We start from the raw sequence: 18904 nt of genomic DNA on the forward strand, positions 1-18904 counted from the left end.
ACTGTACATAAAACTGTACAATTTCCCTTACGAATCAGTTTCAGACAGAATTACTGTATCCTCAGGTATTTAAAATACAATGTAAAAGCATTATAGAATCTCTCTGGAAAAATTATTAACAATTAGCCAATTATACTAAAATAATGGAGAGCTTAAAAAATCTCTTCAAACCTTTCAGATAATTCCAGCTTTTATGAAATTGGTCGTTAATAAAAGTCACTGGGGCCACTGTTGGCAATTATTTAAAAATTTAAATTACAATATTAATACAATGGACAGTGAGATATTGTATAATATCACATTAATTTTTATTCATATAATAATTCAATGTAACTGAATAATTTACAAAAAAGAAGATTAAAAATTTAAATTTACAAAAATTACAATTTCATCAGACCATCAGAATTTCTATAAATATTTTGAAAGTTAAAAAAGTAAATTAAGAGAAGATGGAAGAGTAATAGACACTACGATGTCATGTCAATTTGAAACGCTTATTCTCATAACTTGGCTCCCCTAAGAGACGGGTAGGTCGGGGTTACCCTCAATAAAACTGAAAATGGGGGTGGTCTGGGATAAGGTCTGCGGGCTATGTTAACCGTTACCAAAATCAAGCCACAGGAAAAGACGATGTCTCGGAATGAGAGAGATTGAATCGGCTGAGAACGGAATCTGAGAAAAGTGAAAGGAAATCGTACAAAGAAGAGACGAGGGAAAGAAGATGGATGAGGACGAGTGGAATGGAAACGAGAAGTTCGAGAAGCTGAGGGAATATGAAAGGCTACAAAGAATGAATGAGATGCGACGATGAAATGTTGAAGAAAATATTGAATGGGGGGGAAGAAGTGATATAGGAAGTAGTTGGAAGAATGTCAGTTAAATTGCATTATCCAAGTACAAGACTATTCTCCTTCGAGAAGTTCAATTTTTTTGTTTCACCCAGCCAATATAAATTTTTGAAATGACCTAACATATCAAGGAAAAATCTGAAAGAACACAAATTTCCATAACACAAGAAGATAAATCAACTCGTAAACCCGAAACTGACGCGGCAAAAATGGAATATGGCACATAGCCAGTGAGAAAGAAAAATGTAGCAAACCAACAATCTCAAAGAACACGAATTTCAATGACAGAAAAGAACAAATCACCGACAGCCAGAATATTGAATGTGGCAAGAGAGGGCGTGATACGAATTCAGATAAGAAAAATACAAAAAAATAAATAAAACACAAGAATACAAAAAGGAAGCGAAGGAAGTGAGGATTTTAATAGAAGGAAGATGTCTGGAGGTGATGATTGCAGCGGGGAGTATAATTCAAGATGGAGAAGGACGTTGGGTGGCCGAGGATTAATTTAAATATTGACATGACCCTGCAGCCGGCCACGCTCGACGAAGCGTCGCTAAACGCTCGTTCAATTTACGCGTCGCGTCGCCCTTCGTCTCAAGGCATCGCGCATAAATCTGCGCCGTAAAACGTCTTCTAACCACCCCATCGCCTCACGGCTCGCGTTATGCTTCGACGGACCATCGAAGGTTACGTAAGTTTCCATGACATTTTTCTGCATTCCAGCAGCTTTCTGGTTTGCGTTTTGAATTTAACTGGATATTGAGGAATTGAGAAACTGAGGAATTTAGGGGAAGAAGTTAGGGATATTCGAGTTTTCAAAAGTCATGGGTAGGGAAGTTCAGGTCGGATCGGAAAAAGATCAATTTCCTATACTCCCACATACCCGGACAATGAATTTTCTTATTACCGATCGACGTTATGCATTTTAAAAGTGCAATGAAATCGGTGCACGTGATCGGCCAGTAAAAGTAACTGGTTCGATCGAAGCCAGTACGGGGGAGAGATCGTATTAAAATAGCCGGTGATTAACGACATCGTTGGTAGAGGGCAAGAAAGTGAAAAGGAATGAGAGGAAGAAGAATGGAACACGATGGTGGAAGAACGTTTTGCAACGGAGAAATGGAGGGAAGATAGAATGCGAAATCGATTACGCCCGTTGAAATAAGAATCTTCGTGAAATGAAAAATCTAGATGCACGCTATTCGATGATTAATTCGCGAAATCGTTACTGAAAATTGTGTACGTGCTGTATTTGGTAATTACGAATTTTCGCGGAAGGAAATAATAATTAATAGAGGATGGATTTTTTTGCATCTTTCACGCAAAATTCGCCGGAGTCCAGTGTAAGATTAGAAGTAGGACAAAAACAAAAAGAAAAGGCGATCAAATATTAAATTGGCAATGTCTGCTTGTTCTCCCCTTGCGACGACACAGTTGCTTGCTGAGGGGTTGGCCATAACCCTCGGACATAACCAAGGAAATCACTTGGAAAATCCTCGATGAATTCACAATGAACTGGTGGTTGGTACAACACGTTCATGCGTCACGACGCCCTCGAGAATTTCTCTTTTTCTACGTGTCCACCCGACAATCTGACTATCCTTTTCATTCTCTTCTCTGCACTCTAATTTTTCTAATGCAGACCCTCTTTCGCATGAACCACTGCCTCTGTGTTTTCTTCATCCTCTTACAAGGTCAATTTTCTTCTGGAATTTCTATGTAAACTTTCATTATATACTTTCCCTTTTTTTTTAAATTAAAAGTTGTAATGTAGGAATGTAATTTCAGACAGAATTTTCAATTTTGAACGTGTAAAAGAATAATTTTGAATGAAAGTTGAAGTTCATAGATTATTTATGTTTATAGCGTGTAATAGTTTCTGGAGTGCCATTAAAGTTTCCACAGGGAGATTATCCATTTGTCTGTTCTTCATGCAGCACGCTAGGAAATATTGAATAATAAAACGATATTTTAATGCACATCGTTCTCCAATAGTTCTGAAAGCTTCGGCAACATTGGTATTGCAATATCGAAATTGCAGCTACTTCTCTGATCGAAATTCATTCTCTTTTTCCATGGCTTGACAATGCGCAAAAATTCACGGTTCAACAATTATAAAAATAAATACGCTTTTGATTTTTTATTCTAACTAATGGAATAATTGAATATAAAAACGATTATATTTTTTGCACAATTTTAGATGACTATATCTTTTATTTTTAATACTCAAAATAAATCCAAATAAAACAGATAAACCCTTTTGTTCCTTGTAACATCGATAAAATCCGGGAATGGTTTCCCAGGGACCATTTCAGGAACGATGCTGAATCTTAAGCGTATATCGTAATATTCCAGGGTTACATTCAAAACATTCCCTGTTCGCCAGATATGCTCGTGTTTCGGTCTGACAGTAAAATTTTGAATTGCCGTGCACCAGATTAGCCTCGGTTTGTTGTACGATTATGATTAGTCGGATTCATAGATTCTCCAATGGTGGAAGGTACAACAGTCGACGGCAATCTGTATGGTAATACGGCTACCGGTTTTGGGCGGGTTCCGCGACACTATTCCGTGTACCTATGCTACTCCAATCAGAGCCTTCCCATAATCCATGGCTCTTTGGTACCTTCGACCAGAGAAAAGCTAATTCGAAGATTATAGTGATATTTCTTCTTGAGATACTTCATGGTGGTCTTTCTTTGCCAGTGAAATTAATGTACTATGAAATTTAACCCTTTCGATATGATTGTTTCTGTCAGAAAATTTAAATATATTTTTGTTAACATTATTAATCACTTAAAATAAAAAATTTACTAATTAAATTATTACAAATTAAAATTTTTTCAATTTTGTTAATTATCAAGTTTCAGAAACATAATTTTCCTGGAATATTTTTTCAAATACTGCATAATATCAACACATTCGATTAACATTCCTGGCAACAGATAATTTTCCTTTTAAATACAACCGCTCGCCCGGAATCGCATATTCAGGAAGCGATTAAAAAATGCTTAATTATTTGCCAAGTGTTTTCTGCAAAACGATAACAACTGTTTCTCATAATGCAGTCGAAATAGCCGGCCACTGTTCCGCTGCGTTTTAATTAACGCTGATTCAGATACGCGACCAAATTAATTATTTACACGCACTCGTTCGAGTAATTATTTAATATGAGAACACCATGCCGCAACGTGATTGTTTCAATATTCGATGTCACGCGTTCGGAATACGATCCTTAACAATCGACCAATTTTACCAGCTTATTAGCCTAGTATAATTTTCATTTTCATATTTGTTCTTACTCTATGATCGATAATATCAGTATAATTATTTAACTATTGGTTTTGCAGTTATTTATCATCATTAATTATTTTGAATTCTAATTAGAAATTTGAAGTAATGGATACTTCTGATATTGAGTATATTAGAAATTGCACTATTTAATGAAATTTCTAACAATTTTCACCTGGAAGTCTGGATAAAATTGCAAATCCAGATCTAAACAGAAGAAGCAACGAAGAAAAAAAAATAGAATTACTCGAAATCCTGGAGTCCAGAAACAGGGAAACCAGCCCGGCAGTGGGCCAATTAAAAGGAAAGCAAGTAGAACGCGCCTGGAATGCTGCAACCGTGCCGTCTGTTTTCGAATTCCGCGATCGTGGGCAAAGGAAAGCCCCGGAAGACTCTAACGAAAGGATATCGTGGCCAGGCTCCCCAGTGTCGGGCGTTTAAATTCCTAGGTCGAAAAGACGTCTTTTTTACCTGGTCGAAGGAAAAAGAAGGAACCATTAGCCCGCGCAATTATCCTTGGATGGACGAAGCTAGAGTTACGCTGGCTAATAGCGCCGCTTCCTGCCACTCCGTTCAGGGACACGATTAAGAGAAAGGAAAAGAAAAAGGGGAGAGAGTTTGACGAGACAGGAACGAGGAGAAGAAGAGAGGATCTTAACGTGACAGAGAACGGGAAAGGGGTTAAATGAACGAAAGGGACGAGGAGAGGGGAAATTTGACGTGACAGGAGGAAAGAGAAAGCTTGATAAAAAGTAAAGAAAATGAAGAAGTTAGGAAATTTGTTGGGTCAAAATTTGATAAGATAAAGTGGTGAATGTAAGGGAAGATTATAAGGCGAAGTAAACAATTTAATTTTCCGAGGAAATAGGGGATACGTGGGATAAAGTAAAATTGAAAAAATACATTAAGATAGTGTAAGAGAATATAAAATTAAATGGAAGAAATATAACTAATGAGACTGAAAGAATTTGAAACATAAATAAAGTAATAAGAAGTAAAAAACAAGAATATTTTCATGGAATGAAAGAAAAGAAGAAATACACTGTCACAATAGAAAGAAGAAATTGAACAGAAAAAAAAGATGTCTGTTCTTTATGTGACAGTGAAAAAGAAACGAAACAGAGTAAGACAGAAGGGATGAAAATTTATAGGAAGAAAAAGAAGAAAAGTAATTCGACCCGACAGAAAAAATCAAATATCGATACGGACGCTGCCACGATTTTCTCTTCGACAAAAATCCTGAAATTCAAATGGTATTTAAACAAAAGGAGCTTTTAAATGAAACGTTTCCATGTTTCTTCTACGCTTTGATGGAACACTGATCTATCTCGCATGAAGATATTTAATGCCTGATGGAAAGCATATTCCAGAATCGAACAGAAAATTCACCATTGTCGTTTGCATGAATACCAATGGTGTTATTAAAATTCCAGTATCCATTTCGAAACGTTATTTCCCTTCTGCTTTTCGAAATTGATCTCCAGACATTTAGAGTTATGATAAGATTAGGGTGTCACGTTTTAGTGATCCTTTTTACAAGATTAATCCATTTTGATGTAGCAGTCGAGAGATTAAATATTACATACCTGGTGGGATCCAAGGAATCGCTTGAGTAACCGAGCGTAATTTATTCCGAATCCTATTTCCGGCTATTTCGAAACGAACGGCGAGATAACTTGTTTCTCTGCTCCACTGGTTCTTTGTCCGCGTTATTCTTCGAGGTTAACCATCGTAACGAAAGAGTGGTTACTTCGTGATACAAAGGTTGATTGTAAGAAAGAATTATTGTTCTTAGAGTCGTTTGAAAATTGGTTTTTCATACTCATTTGCCTAGTAAATATTGGGTCACTCTTGACCGATGTTTTTTCACCAGAAACATCCAAATAACATAGACGATAACATGTAATATGAAATGTATAAAATATCCAAGATATTATCCAAGCATTACTGGAATGAAAAAATATATATTTTTTCTATATGGAAAATCGTAAATTCGTTCCAATGGTGGATCCCATGGTCGGTCATGTCATCGATGGTGCGTGTCACGAATAACAACTACACGGGACCGCGACCATATCCTTCGCGGCAATGTACCGTGTAACGAGCGTGCTCGCCCACAGTATTGTCCACGATCAAGGGGCAAACTTGCTCCAAGTGGACCCTCGACATTGGCTACCGGAAATGTATCGTTGACTCGCCGCCTTCCGCTGGTCACGAGCCGTCGCACATTCCTTCTGCTCTTCCTTCCTTCCACCTGGCTCGTTGAGCTACCTGTTAGGAACGAGTGTAATTTTCGGTGTTTTTTGGAAATTAATATCGATGATATATGAGGGTCATCTTGAGAATAATGTTTATAATGTACGTGCCCAGCAGCAGTGTCATTTTTCTTAAAGAATCCTCCATTCTCGATACTGTACAATTCTCTTTTCCTTCAGGAAATCTCCATTCTCAGTACTGTACGGTGTTATTTACTCTATATCTATATTTCTACCAAATTTTCTTCATATCACACAATAACGCTTGATACATGCTAATTACATTGCTCTCCGAATAATAACATTACAAATGCGGATGTAACAATACGCAATTATTCTAATTTCAGCGTATTATGAAGGACAGATTTCCATCGTATTCCAAGCCAGTTAGTCCGCTATTGTTCGCGATATTAACAAAATAATACATCATAAATAACAACGACTTTACGAATCTTCCCACGTAATGGTACACGAATGAATCAATATTTTATTAATCATGCTTCGTAATGAGCGTAAAACAGGCTTTTCAACGTGGATAGTAAAAAATTGAATGTTTCATAAATTACGTGAGGATTATCGAGAAACAATTAGTGCATAAATATATTATAGAGGCTAAATCGATTATGAACGTGCATCGCGAGACGCGTTAATGAATGTTTAACAATTTAAGTTAACGTGAATGAATAAATATTTGAGTATTTATGGCGACCACGTTTCAATGAATATTGCTCGAATTTGTAGAATATAGAATGCATAGAAATGCAATTGTTAATTTTGAATATTAATTAGGTGCACAAATCAATTCTATACCTTTGTTTTAAATTAAAGTTTCTAAAAAGTTATGGTAATTTACAAAAAAAAAATTATAGAGAGTATGTTATTGTTATCATAAATATCTGCTTCAGTGTAACAATAGCTACCACATTTAATAAAAAAATATTATTATTCATACCGAGTTACAAAAAAGTGGTTCATACCTGTTTGCATAAATATTTGCCAGAATTAACGCAGACTGCTTTAATTGCATACTAGCTCCTGTTATATGTACCCAAAATTCCTGGCAATTTTTTCATTGTCTGTTAATTATGAAAGCGTGCAACAGCGTGTTTTTGTAGGAGAAATTTATTGATTGCAGACAGGTATACCCGTGAGAATAGTGGTATCAGAAAAATTTCAGTCCAGCTGCTAATGAAGATCTCCCAGGAAATATTTGCATCGATGACCCACTGTGCAAATGAACAACAGAGAAAAACCAACCAATCACCCGTGTTTAATATTTAACATTTATTAACCAAGAAACCTAATTTAGGGAAAAAGTCTGGGCACTTGTTTAAAATGCATAGATTATTTTCATATTCATTGAATGTAAGTGATGCAAATTATTGCATACTAAAATCAGGTAGTTTGGTTATAGTATAAAGGTGAATATCATTAATAATTTATGGATGTAAATAAGGGGGGTAAATAGTTAATGTGAAATAATTATTAAAGTGAAATATACAAAAGCACAAGAGTCTGAAGAAATGTAATTACAAATATTTGATGACTTATTTTGCAGTGTTCAATTTTCAGGAATTTTAAAAATTATTTCTAAAAATCCTGAGAATTTAAAAAACTTTTCAATTTCCATCTTAGCTAAAATACCCGGTACATTATTCCTTGCGATAGGGTTATAAGATCGACCCCTTCACGAGGCACCGTTTTAATATATCGAGTCAATATCTGGCTTTACGTAATTATCGATCGTTCAATTATGCTTGTATTAGATTGCGCAACGTTAGACCGTCGATTAGAAGTTCCATTTGACCCATACAGCCCTCACGTGGCCGCTTATCGATTTTCATTTTTCCGCTGGCACACGGGGGCCACTCCTTCTCTTGGCTCTGTTGCCTCGATTAGCATTATTGTCACGGGCTTTAAGGCTATTCGAACCCATTGACAGATAAAACAATTAAACGGCGTATCAGCCTAATTACCCCGGCTCGGTGTGCACATGGTAAACACGTGATCCACGTGACTCGATCTACCTATGGTCTGGCGAATAAAGGATGCACATGTTGCCCCCTCCTGCTGTGTTAATGTTGGTAAACGTGTATGCTGGTAACGAGCTACGTAAATTGCGGTAAACTATTTTTGAAATACGAATCAATTGGTTGCAGAGAATACTGATGATGAGTACTTAAATCGTTGGCATTATAAGGGTAGAGGGACAAAATTTTATAGTAGGTGTTTAGAATTTTGAAATTTTCGAACTCTAGAATTGTAGGATTTTAAAATTTCAAAATTTAAGCGTCCTAAAAATGATTCCTAAAGAACACACCCAAAACGATGTCTGAAAGGAGTGGCCAGAACTAGTACCTCCAAACGATTCCCATAAAGCATCGCTCCCGTAGCCGGGAACCATTCAATTACCCTTAAAAACCAACGATAGACCATTAACTTGGCTCGGTTGAGAAATGACTCGGTAAGTCATCGTTCGATTCGATCGATGCGCGAGTCCTTGTCGACGGGAAGAAGCACGTCAAAGGGGAATCGTGTATGTATACTAATGGAGAACCAAGCCCACGATCATGGATGGGTGCGGCATTCTACTTGGCTAATGCGTGGGTGTGCCGCGCGTAACAGTGCCTTAAGTAATTGTTTATTGCCGTGTCGAACCCCCGGACCAGGCTTCGTTTCCTCGAAACGCCAGGACCCTCCCAGCTGGTTTTATCGCGTCGCTGTTCATCCATTGGGATATGCGTGTTGACCACCTGGAAGTGTTGCGATAACTCTGATATTTAAGCTTACGTTGGATGAAGGTTTCTTGGAGAATTATGTTTTTTAGGGGTTCTTTGAAAATCCATGGGAATTCTTGAAATTTTAATTTTGAGAATCGAGTAATAGAGAGAATAGTGGTGTTTAAGCAATTCGAGGAGAGACATTACGAGCCAACGAAACGAAACAAGCTGGCATTCGTGCAAGTCTATCTGGACACACCGGAACGATCAATCATAGTTTTCGAAGAGAATTCTCTGGAAAACTGGCGTAGAGTTGCTGACGTCCTAGGACGATGCACATAAAAGTAATTCCTGTGAGCCACACTACTACAAAGAGCGAAGTTCTGGCGAACAATAGCTGGCCAGAACGACGGCCATTTTATCGATCTTACAATTAGAAACTGTTTCAGCCTCTTTCGGGTCATATTGAACCGCTGATTAGGGCAAAGTAAGGTGAAGCTAGGTTTCCAGTCTGGGAAAATACAGTGATTTATATTGTCAAAATTAAAATACAATTTAAATGGAAAAGAAAGTTTAAATAATCCAGAAACTAGAGTAAATAGATCAGCAAGTAGTACTAGTCAATGATTATTCAAACAAGTTTCTATAATATATCCTGATTCTATTATAAAACATGACAAACATTTTTCGTTGATTAATTTGTAATTATTAAGTGAAATTATACATTTTTGAGTCAGTATATAATTAATTTGTTATTAATTAATTTAGATCGGGGGATTTGCACTGATTTTCATATAGGGATGTAAAAAGAGAAATCAAACGTGTATCAATTTTATTAATATTAGATGTCCAAGTTAATTTTGTGCATTAAATTAACGTCTTCTTCAAACAATAAAACTTTCATGTTTAATTAATGTTGCATGCTATTAAAACTTGAATAGCAAATTACTTGAAGTCAGTTAATTACTTAATGTTGAACCGTAACAGTTAAAATCACGTCCAAGGCAAGTTTAAGGTGTGGTAGCCATCAGAGTTTCCGCGACTTTAATGACTGCAGTTAGGGTCACACCAAGGCAATTTACCATGAATGCAAACACATATACGTGACCCATAGTCATTCCTTCTAATGTAACTAACTCCCATCGCGAGAGTGGCTAAAGGGTTTGGTCTGTTTGGACCCTTCTGTCGCTAGCTTCGAGAATGAATTGAACTGTAACGGGAGCCTTAATGTCCTATCATTCATAATCGTTTTCGTTAATGATGCTTCTGATGAAACATTTCCCTTCAGGTAGTAATTACTGAATCACATTTCTGAATTATTATACAAAATGAACCATGCATAATATCTATTGCAAATTCTACCATCATTCGATGATATAAAAGTATTTCAAAAATGCACTTACGGTATATCAATTTAAAGCTTAAAGTTCACTGAAAATTTCTATATAATCATTTCATCAATATTCCTAATACAAAATGGCTGATTCTCCGGTGAAACAAACAATGAACCTACTAACATTGTCCATTAGAGAATATTAAATTTTGAGTCAATATCGCATGAGTGCTACTTTGCGGTGCTTTAATATCATCAAAATGTGTGTCAGAGCTTTTAACTGTTGAACCTAATACAATCATCAGATGCATCATTGGAACGATCCTCAAATTCTTCATGGTAAATTTGGGATCCGCGTGTCGCTGAAACAGCATTTCTCGAAGACATTCCGTGATTCTGTGAAATGTGAGATGTTCGAGGCAGGGACTTTTTAAATTTCCCTTCTTCCGGTAACAGGGAATTTTCTACGTGCCAGGAAGCACTCTCTGTTGCGCAGGAATTAAGATTTATGTCAGATCCTGGTCGGTTCCGCGCGACCGCAGTCTGTCGCGACAAAAATTTGCGATGGTGGATACGATTTCTGAGAATACACACTGTTGCAAAATCGTGATCATAGAGTTTCATTTGAATTCCTTGAATCCCGAATGTATCATGGAGCAAGAAATCCTCATTGTTTAAAACAATAAAAAGGTAGACAATATTTAACGATTTTCCCGGAATCGAACAGTCATTCGTTCAAAGGACTAGTGAGCAGACTATCATTAATTCTCTTGATTGGTGGGTCGTGCCGAAAATCGACGGCTAGGCTGACAAATAGCCTAATTATTCGAGTGAATTTAATTAACTCCGTTCAGCGAGGCGCACGGTCGCAACGTTCAAACTTATGATTCCGATTCACGCAACTTGGCATGTTTCGATCTATCTCTCGTTTTATCTATCGGCTCGATTCCGACTATCGGGTCGAGCCCAATTTCCCTCTAATGAAAATTGACTTTTCGGCAATTCGACGGCCAGCTCGAGTGGCGAGTTCCAGTTTTGACGCTTTCCATCGTCCACTCTTTTTCACCAATTTTTTTCCACGCTTGTCAAATTTTACCTTCGCTCGAAAATTCCGGGAAAACCTGCACGCCAAAGAATTTCTTTCGGTGTCAGGATTTATCAGCGTTTTAATCCTTCTTTTTTTCCGAACAATAGAATTGAATTTGTAAAATGTTATTCTATTTTTTGTTACAGATTTATTGTTTGAAAATGGGTTCTACAAAGGGCGTTCTACTGTGGTGAGTGATAATTTTAGCAGTTACTACATTTTAGTAAAATTTATTACTTTTAAAATATCTATGCAGAAATTACAGAGTAACATTAATTTTTTAATTAATATCCAGTTAAAATTTTAAATGTATCATCTGCCAATTACAAAATTATTCAGATTTAAATTAAATAACTTTTTTATAATTCAACAGTATTTTAAATATATTGCTTCAGGGCAATATATTCATAGGTACAATTCAAGAGTTTGTTTTAACTAGGAGAAAAAAATGATAGATATTCATGTATTTAAAAGTTTAAAGGAAGTTTAAATGAACCGTCACGGAATAAATGTAGCAAATTTCAAGCTCAGCAGAAACACAATTCCCTCGTTAAAATTAACAGAAGAATAAAAATGCTTGCTTTCTCAGCTATTTTTTTCGCGTGTTAATATTCGCTCGTTCCTTAACATTTAAATGCATACTGCAGCTGGAGGCTATGCGTGCTTGAATTGCTCCTTTAATTCCTAACAATCTCAACCTTCTGCTCGAATATCTGCAGCAAATAAACATCAACTTAACTAACTCCTTTGCTTGCTTCATTAAAACACCAAAAGTGTTTTCTGTGAAAAGGGAAGTATTTAAAATTCAAACACTTTTTTAAATTAAAATTCAGAAAAAATATTTTTAATATTATGGGTTGTTCTATATCAGGTACTATTTTGGAAAAAGAATTATTTACAAATCCAGTTAATGGTAATTTTTATTTAAAGCTAAAATTTAATTGCATTAGCATCTTTTTAATTGACATTATGCAGCATGTAACATAATTCGATTCAGGTGGCTACGTTGTTTCAATTTGCACTGAAACTAAGGGAACGCCGCTTGAAAGCACATAATTGACTTTGAAATTATGTTTGACCTACTATTCTCCATACGATCCCCCTCGAACGCCATATGTTCAATTTCCTTCGCATAACGTACATTCCACAATACACCCACCATTGAATACAAAATTTTCTTTCAATTTCTCTTGACATTATTATGAAAATCAAAATCAATTAAATCAAATAATATTGTTAAATCACACCTGTTCAAAATTATATTGCAAATTTCCCATAAAATTATCTCTCAATCTCCGCTATTCACAAATCACCTCTCAAGAGGAAAAAAAAATTGAGAACCACTGTCATTGTACCATTGATAAGGCACAAATGACCCACGTTTCCGGTCCTAATTTAAAAAGATAGATGCAGGTCAAGTAACAGACGGTTCCCCTGGCCGAATAACTTTATTCGACGGGGTTTGATGGTCGCGTTCACGCTCGATCAGCCCGTAAGGACAGCTGGCTGGTATTTTGTCGAGACCAGGCGGATATGTTCGTTGGCCACCATTAACAACGAAAGCTAGAGATGTTGTTGTGTGTTAAAGTTAGCAAGGTGTAAGCCAGGGCCGTACCATCTGCTCGTGCACGTGGCTGTGGCACGTGCTGCCAGCTGATAATAGCGCCTTCGAACCCACTCGTTCTACGTGCCCGACATTTCAAACGGCACCCACGGCTACGGTTTGCCCGATAACGACATTTTCGATCCCTACTCCCACGCTCGATTATCAAATATCACGAACGAATTGATTTCCCGATGATTTTTAGTGGAACGTTGGAAAACTTTGAAAATATCATTGGTGGATAGGAGCAGAAATGAAAGGGTATTTTAATATTTCAATTATAAAGAAAATATAAAAATTTTTCATTTATCAAATTTTTCCACATTCTACCAAATAGTCAACATTTCTTTCGTTGTGAAATCACAGCAGAATATATTAATAGTCCCGAGATACCATTCGGCATGGGAATAGTGAAGGAAATCAAAATAAAGGAATAGCGTTGCAGCTCTTGATGGTCCCTGGAGAAGGCACGACGGACGATGAATGTCACGCAAATCGTCCGTAGGAAACGGCAGAAACGGCGCCAGCCCCGTAAAATGAAATTCATCGCTTAACCCCGCAAGGTTCTCTTCACCCCCTTCCTCCGTTGGAGAGGGTGGCTTGGTGGAAGGTATGCTAAGGTTACTTTGCGAGTTCTCCGTTTCATTCTCTGGCTTAGCATACGTGCGAGGTTGCAGTGCAGTTACGTTGAGTTACGGGGGGCATAATCCACCTTACCCTGGCATTTCCATGCATCTGTCTAGGTTTCTCCTTCGATTCATCTCTGCCCATCCTTTAACATAACGGGTCGTCGTAAAACGTATCGCCATTTCACTGAACGCCGAGTTTATTCGTGTTTTTACATGTAATTTTCTCAAACGTGGATTCCGTTGGTAGCAAAGGTTACTATAGGAGTGAGGGTGGTAAAGAGTGGTTGAAAAAAGTTATGTTTCATTTTTGCTTCTTTTTATTATTTTCAGTTTAAGACTGTTGTTTGTGAATTTCATTTTATGTCTTTTATAAAATCGGTGATGCAAATGGACAGATTTTTGAGATTGATTTTTTTTTTTAATTAAGCTTTTTTTTCGGAATGTCTTGTAACCAAGCAATTATTGCATTTGTCGATGCGTGGCAGGGGTAGTAGACAATTTATCCCGGACAACAGCTGTCGGGTCACCTGTTCAAACAGCCGTGTTTCGCGCCGCTATAAAATTGCCTCGTGTCGAGGAGAGCCAGGTGAGACCGGTTTACGCTTCTTGTTTCCCGACATTGTGGCTTCCAGTACCGTTTGATAATATCAAAACTTCTGATACAGATGAAATGATCGTTTTTACGCAGTTCTTCCAAGGCAAAAATCAATAATTGAATAAACCCCACGACGCAATTCTTGATAGACGTTCGTCGAAACGACGGTAAACACGAACACGGTTATGATTCATGGTGGTTGGGGATAAAGAGTGTCCCTGGTTTTGGGATGATCGATTGCCAATGGAAATTATAGGACACTTGGAGATTTACGAATTGGAAAGTTGTTGAATTATGTGGGTGGGCTGAATGTAATAAAACTAGCGTTGTACATTTACTTAATGATACAATCATTTATAATAAAAAAAAAGAAACTTAAAATTTAATAAAGATATAGTTTGGTAGGAGCATGGAAATTTATTAGATAGAAGTTTGAAAAATTCTTTAGCTTTATTCAAGAATAATTTATAAATTATTTTAACAATATTTTTCCTATCTACTCCATACGTAAAAAATATTTTAAAAAAAATGAATAAAAATTTTACATTCATTTTGTCACGAAGACGTGAAAATAAAAAAAGTTCTTCCAGTCGGTGTCTGAAAGTGTCTTTCAAACCCGTCGGTGCCTTTCCACGTGATAAAAGGCGGACACGAAAGTGATAAGAGACCATAAAATCCGAGATTAAGAGCCCTCCTCAACACGTGTAAAATATTTTACTTTAGAATACGTGTAAAAAACGTGATTCACGATGTCCGGTTTAAGAAATTATTAATCGCGAGACACGATGAAATTATGGAAGAAATATGCGTCTAATATCGCGGACAATGGCTAGATGAAATTACAAACGATGGAATTAAACGCGTGTTCCCAGTGTCTGTTCGATGATAAAGTTTGCAAATGTACGTGGAACTTCGCAACCCAATTTCAAAATTGTGTCATGCAATATCAGAACACGCGAAACTTTTCAACGCTTGATAAAAGTTCCTTGGGAAAATTAAACTGGAACTTTTTGGACGTTTTGTAATTTTTGGTACACGTATGGCACTTATTAAATCAGACAAGAAAATCTGAATAAATGTACAAGGTGTAAAAATCATTATTTTCGGAATTGCAAGAAAGGTTGAACTATAAAAAATCAAATAAAATCATTTAAAAAATATAAAAAGGTAAAAGGGATAAATTTAATTATTAGAAACAATTTCAAATTCACGTATAACAAAAATAATTCAGACAAATTCGCAACGAACTTGCTAAACCTCTTTCAGTTAATTCACCTCCGTCCTTAAACACTTTCTGACTTTCGGTCCACGTTCTCGGCTAGGGTCAATTCAGTTACGGTTTAATTTCGAACTCTCAACTGGATTTGTAGCCAATCGGATTATTCTTCTGCCAGCTAAAAATTCAACGCTCTCGTAGGAATGCAATTCGAGATAGAACGAAATCCAAGGAGCTAAGAAGAAATGGAAAAATACAAAAAAAAAGTAGTTCGCACGATTCCATACTAGCGTCTCAATTTTCGGAATGGGGTTGGGTTGTTGCTCGAGCCTGCGAATCGAACTACAAGCGACGGAGAAATCCAGATAAAATAAAAATCCGCAGGTACAGCGATTGCATGAATTCCATCTCGATGCAAATTCCGATGCAAATATAATTGCCATTTTTCCTGCGATTTCTTTTCCAAACTACTGTGCAGAAATTGAACAGATTTTTTTTCAAATGTGTGACTTTAAGCATAAGACTGTTAAATATTATTTTCACAATCCATATACAAAATGACCTAGTACCACTTCCTTCCACCATAATTCATTTCGACCTCAATATATCAAGAATGAATCAGGGAAACGGAAGTGGTCTATATATCCGTAATTTAATTCTACCACAATCGTTTCTCAAAAACAGGAAACTGGGACAAACCGTTTAGCCAACAGTCACCGGTATTTCGAGGGGGGGTTGGGAAGGGGGAGGGGGACGAAGCAATTCTAATTCGACGTGGCGTCGGTAACGTGGATAAAGTCGAGGATGGTGGTGAGAATAGTTGTGCGGTGGGGGTGCGGTATGGCGACGATAGTGGTTGCCATAATTTAGCCAGCGAGTTTAATAAGGCATGCCGTAGCTCAAGCCTGCCGGGCGCAAAGTGTCAATATGTCTGAGCCGCTGAGTGATATACTTCCGGCGTTCTTCGTAAAATTGAAGAGTCTACCAGGGGGCGAACCATGCCTCTATCCGGTCCATTCGATCCTCCCTCTTTTCATCTTGACACCAAACCCTGCCAGCCTATCGCCGATCAAAGTCACGGGGCTCCATTTTTTTTTCCTCTCTTTTCCTTACCTCGATGAGATCGGGTTAACGACGTCCAAGATGCTTTCAAGGAAGCGGAAGTTTCCAGGAACCCCGGGTGGTTTTAGATCGTCGAGCTCGTTCGAAAGAGTGATTCCGGAGATATTAAGGAACTTGCTCTGTTATCAGGGGACAAAAAAAAGATGAAAAAATATCTTTCCTTAAAAATCGGTGTTTTTAAGGAATCTTTAATATTTCTGAAGATATACACTTGGAAGGAAAATATTTCAAATAGTATTTAAAATATTAAATTTTTTCAAAGCATCGTCTTATTTAGGCTATATAGTAGAAGATAATGTGCATAGATTGAAAAGGAAAGGGAACGTTTGTGATAATTAAACGAATATTGGATTTCCGGGTAAACTAACGGAAAAGATAGTCTGTATAGATATAAATTTCGAATAATCACACGGCCTTCGTGCTCGTATTTCTGGCATGTTTCCGAAAACAATGAGCCCCGCAGCTGGCTGATGCGTGCGTATACCGTGTGTTCCGAGAACAAAGACTATCCTGTCAGTAGTCAGCTTCAATTTCGAACGTATTACGTCCACGAACTTGGAAGTAGAAGGACGGAATGTAAGCTGCCTGCTAGAGTATAAAGGATATAGCTCGAACTATGTACAAAGGGAATATAGTCAACAATTTCTATGAAACATCAATAATCTGCTTCTTGAAGTGAATAGCATCGTATAGATCATTCCATTGGAGTTTCAAGTTCAATATTGACTTCATAATAATATTAATAATTATTTATTTATATTGAATTCATATAAAACACTTGACACTGTCAGTAAAAGTAAGAAAACTTTGGCCCACTTCAGAAAAACATCCTATTTAAACCAATGGATATGAGAATCGTTGAATAATGTTGAAACGGGAACTATCCTTTCAAGATACAAAACACAAATTCAAAAGAAGATGCAAAGTCGTGGAATATTAAAGGAGGTTAAGCTGCCTAAAATTGAATAAAAATTTTCTCGTTTCGGATAAAGGTTGATCCACAGTAAGCGGTACCGTTGGTATCTCGGTAAGTCGCGATTCTAATGAAATTCACAATGGTCCGTGCAATTTTTCCGCTATTCATCGTACACTTTGACGCAACGTAAGAGGATAAGACCCAGAAAACGTTCTCTGGAAACACGGGAACAATGGAGCATCGTTTGTCTGATGAAAATTACAGAGCGATGCGTCCCGAAAGAAATTACATCTCGTCGCTGGAGAAACACGAGCCGAGGCAGAGCTTTTTCATAAATGAACAGCTGCATCGGCTCGGTTAAATTCGATGCTTTGAAGAGAAAGTAGGATGAAATTAAAGAAAAAAAAAAGTTATAAAAAATGGCATGCTTTCACCAAGACTTATAATTTCACTTATAATTTATTTATTTCTCAATTTGCGAATCACTTTAAAAAAATTAAAGATCAATCTTGCAATATGATTAATTAATCAAGTCAAAGAAAGAGAAAACACCGAAAACGCTTTTTCTTTAATTTCTCTTTCTCCCTCACCCCCATCGCCCTATTGCCATTATTCAAACGAAAACGAAAGTAGGGAGTAACTCTCCAGTAGTCTTTGGCGCTAAAATCAAGAGAAATCCTCTTCTCAAAACTAAACGAGAAGCAGTACGTTAAACAGGCCATTTTCCCCATTTAATTTGACCCTCGTGAATCCGTCGGTCGTCGCGCGCGTTCAACGCGCCAAACCCGGAAAAGTTTCGTGAGCGCATTAATATTAACCGCGGCAGAACGGGGCTTAATAGCCGCCGTCATTAACGGCCGATTCGTAATTGTCGTTCGACCGAGTTTCCGGCGTTCACGCTTATTTATAATACCCGCAGCAGAATCGACAAGGCCCGATGAATTTCAAGCGGCTAGGAAGCCCTCGTTAGCGAACCGTTTCACTTCTTCCATGCACAGCCTGCGGGCACAAAACGACGCGACGCCTCGCGACGCCTCCCTCTACCCTGTTATTTTAGGACGCCCGCTGGAAACCTTAAACGCGCCGTTCAGATTATCTAATCGAAATTTATGCGGCTTCCGGCACGCACATCCAACCGACTCGTTCAGCTGTGCCGGTGATAACAGTGATCGGAGAAGCTATCTCTTACCTGATGATCGTTTACAGCCTTTTTTTATGTTAATCCTCGGACGGCGGACCATGGAGAGAGCCCTAATTTTAATTTAATTTTGTATTTCACAAATACA

At 37.3% G+C, this 18904-nt stretch overlaps 1 long non-coding RNA gene across 1 annotated transcript in view; it reads left to right on the top strand.

Annotated features, from left to right (window-relative positions):
• Positions 1–18904, top strand: part of LOC114872553 — a 62860-nt gene that overhangs the window by 30819 nt on the left and 13137 nt on the right. Inside the window, exon 3 of the long non-coding RNA XR_003788783.2 lies at positions 11684–11727. This is a non-coding gene — a long non-coding RNA (uncharacterized LOC114872553). The remainder of the gene's footprint in view (positions 1–11683; positions 11728–18904) is intronic.

The sequence above is a fragment of the Osmia bicornis genome, chromosome 14, assembly GCF_907164935.1.
Source record: "Osmia bicornis bicornis chromosome 14, iOsmBic2.1, whole genome shotgun sequence".
Taxonomy (NCBI): Eukaryota; Metazoa; Arthropoda; class Insecta; order Hymenoptera; family Megachilidae; genus Osmia; species Osmia bicornis.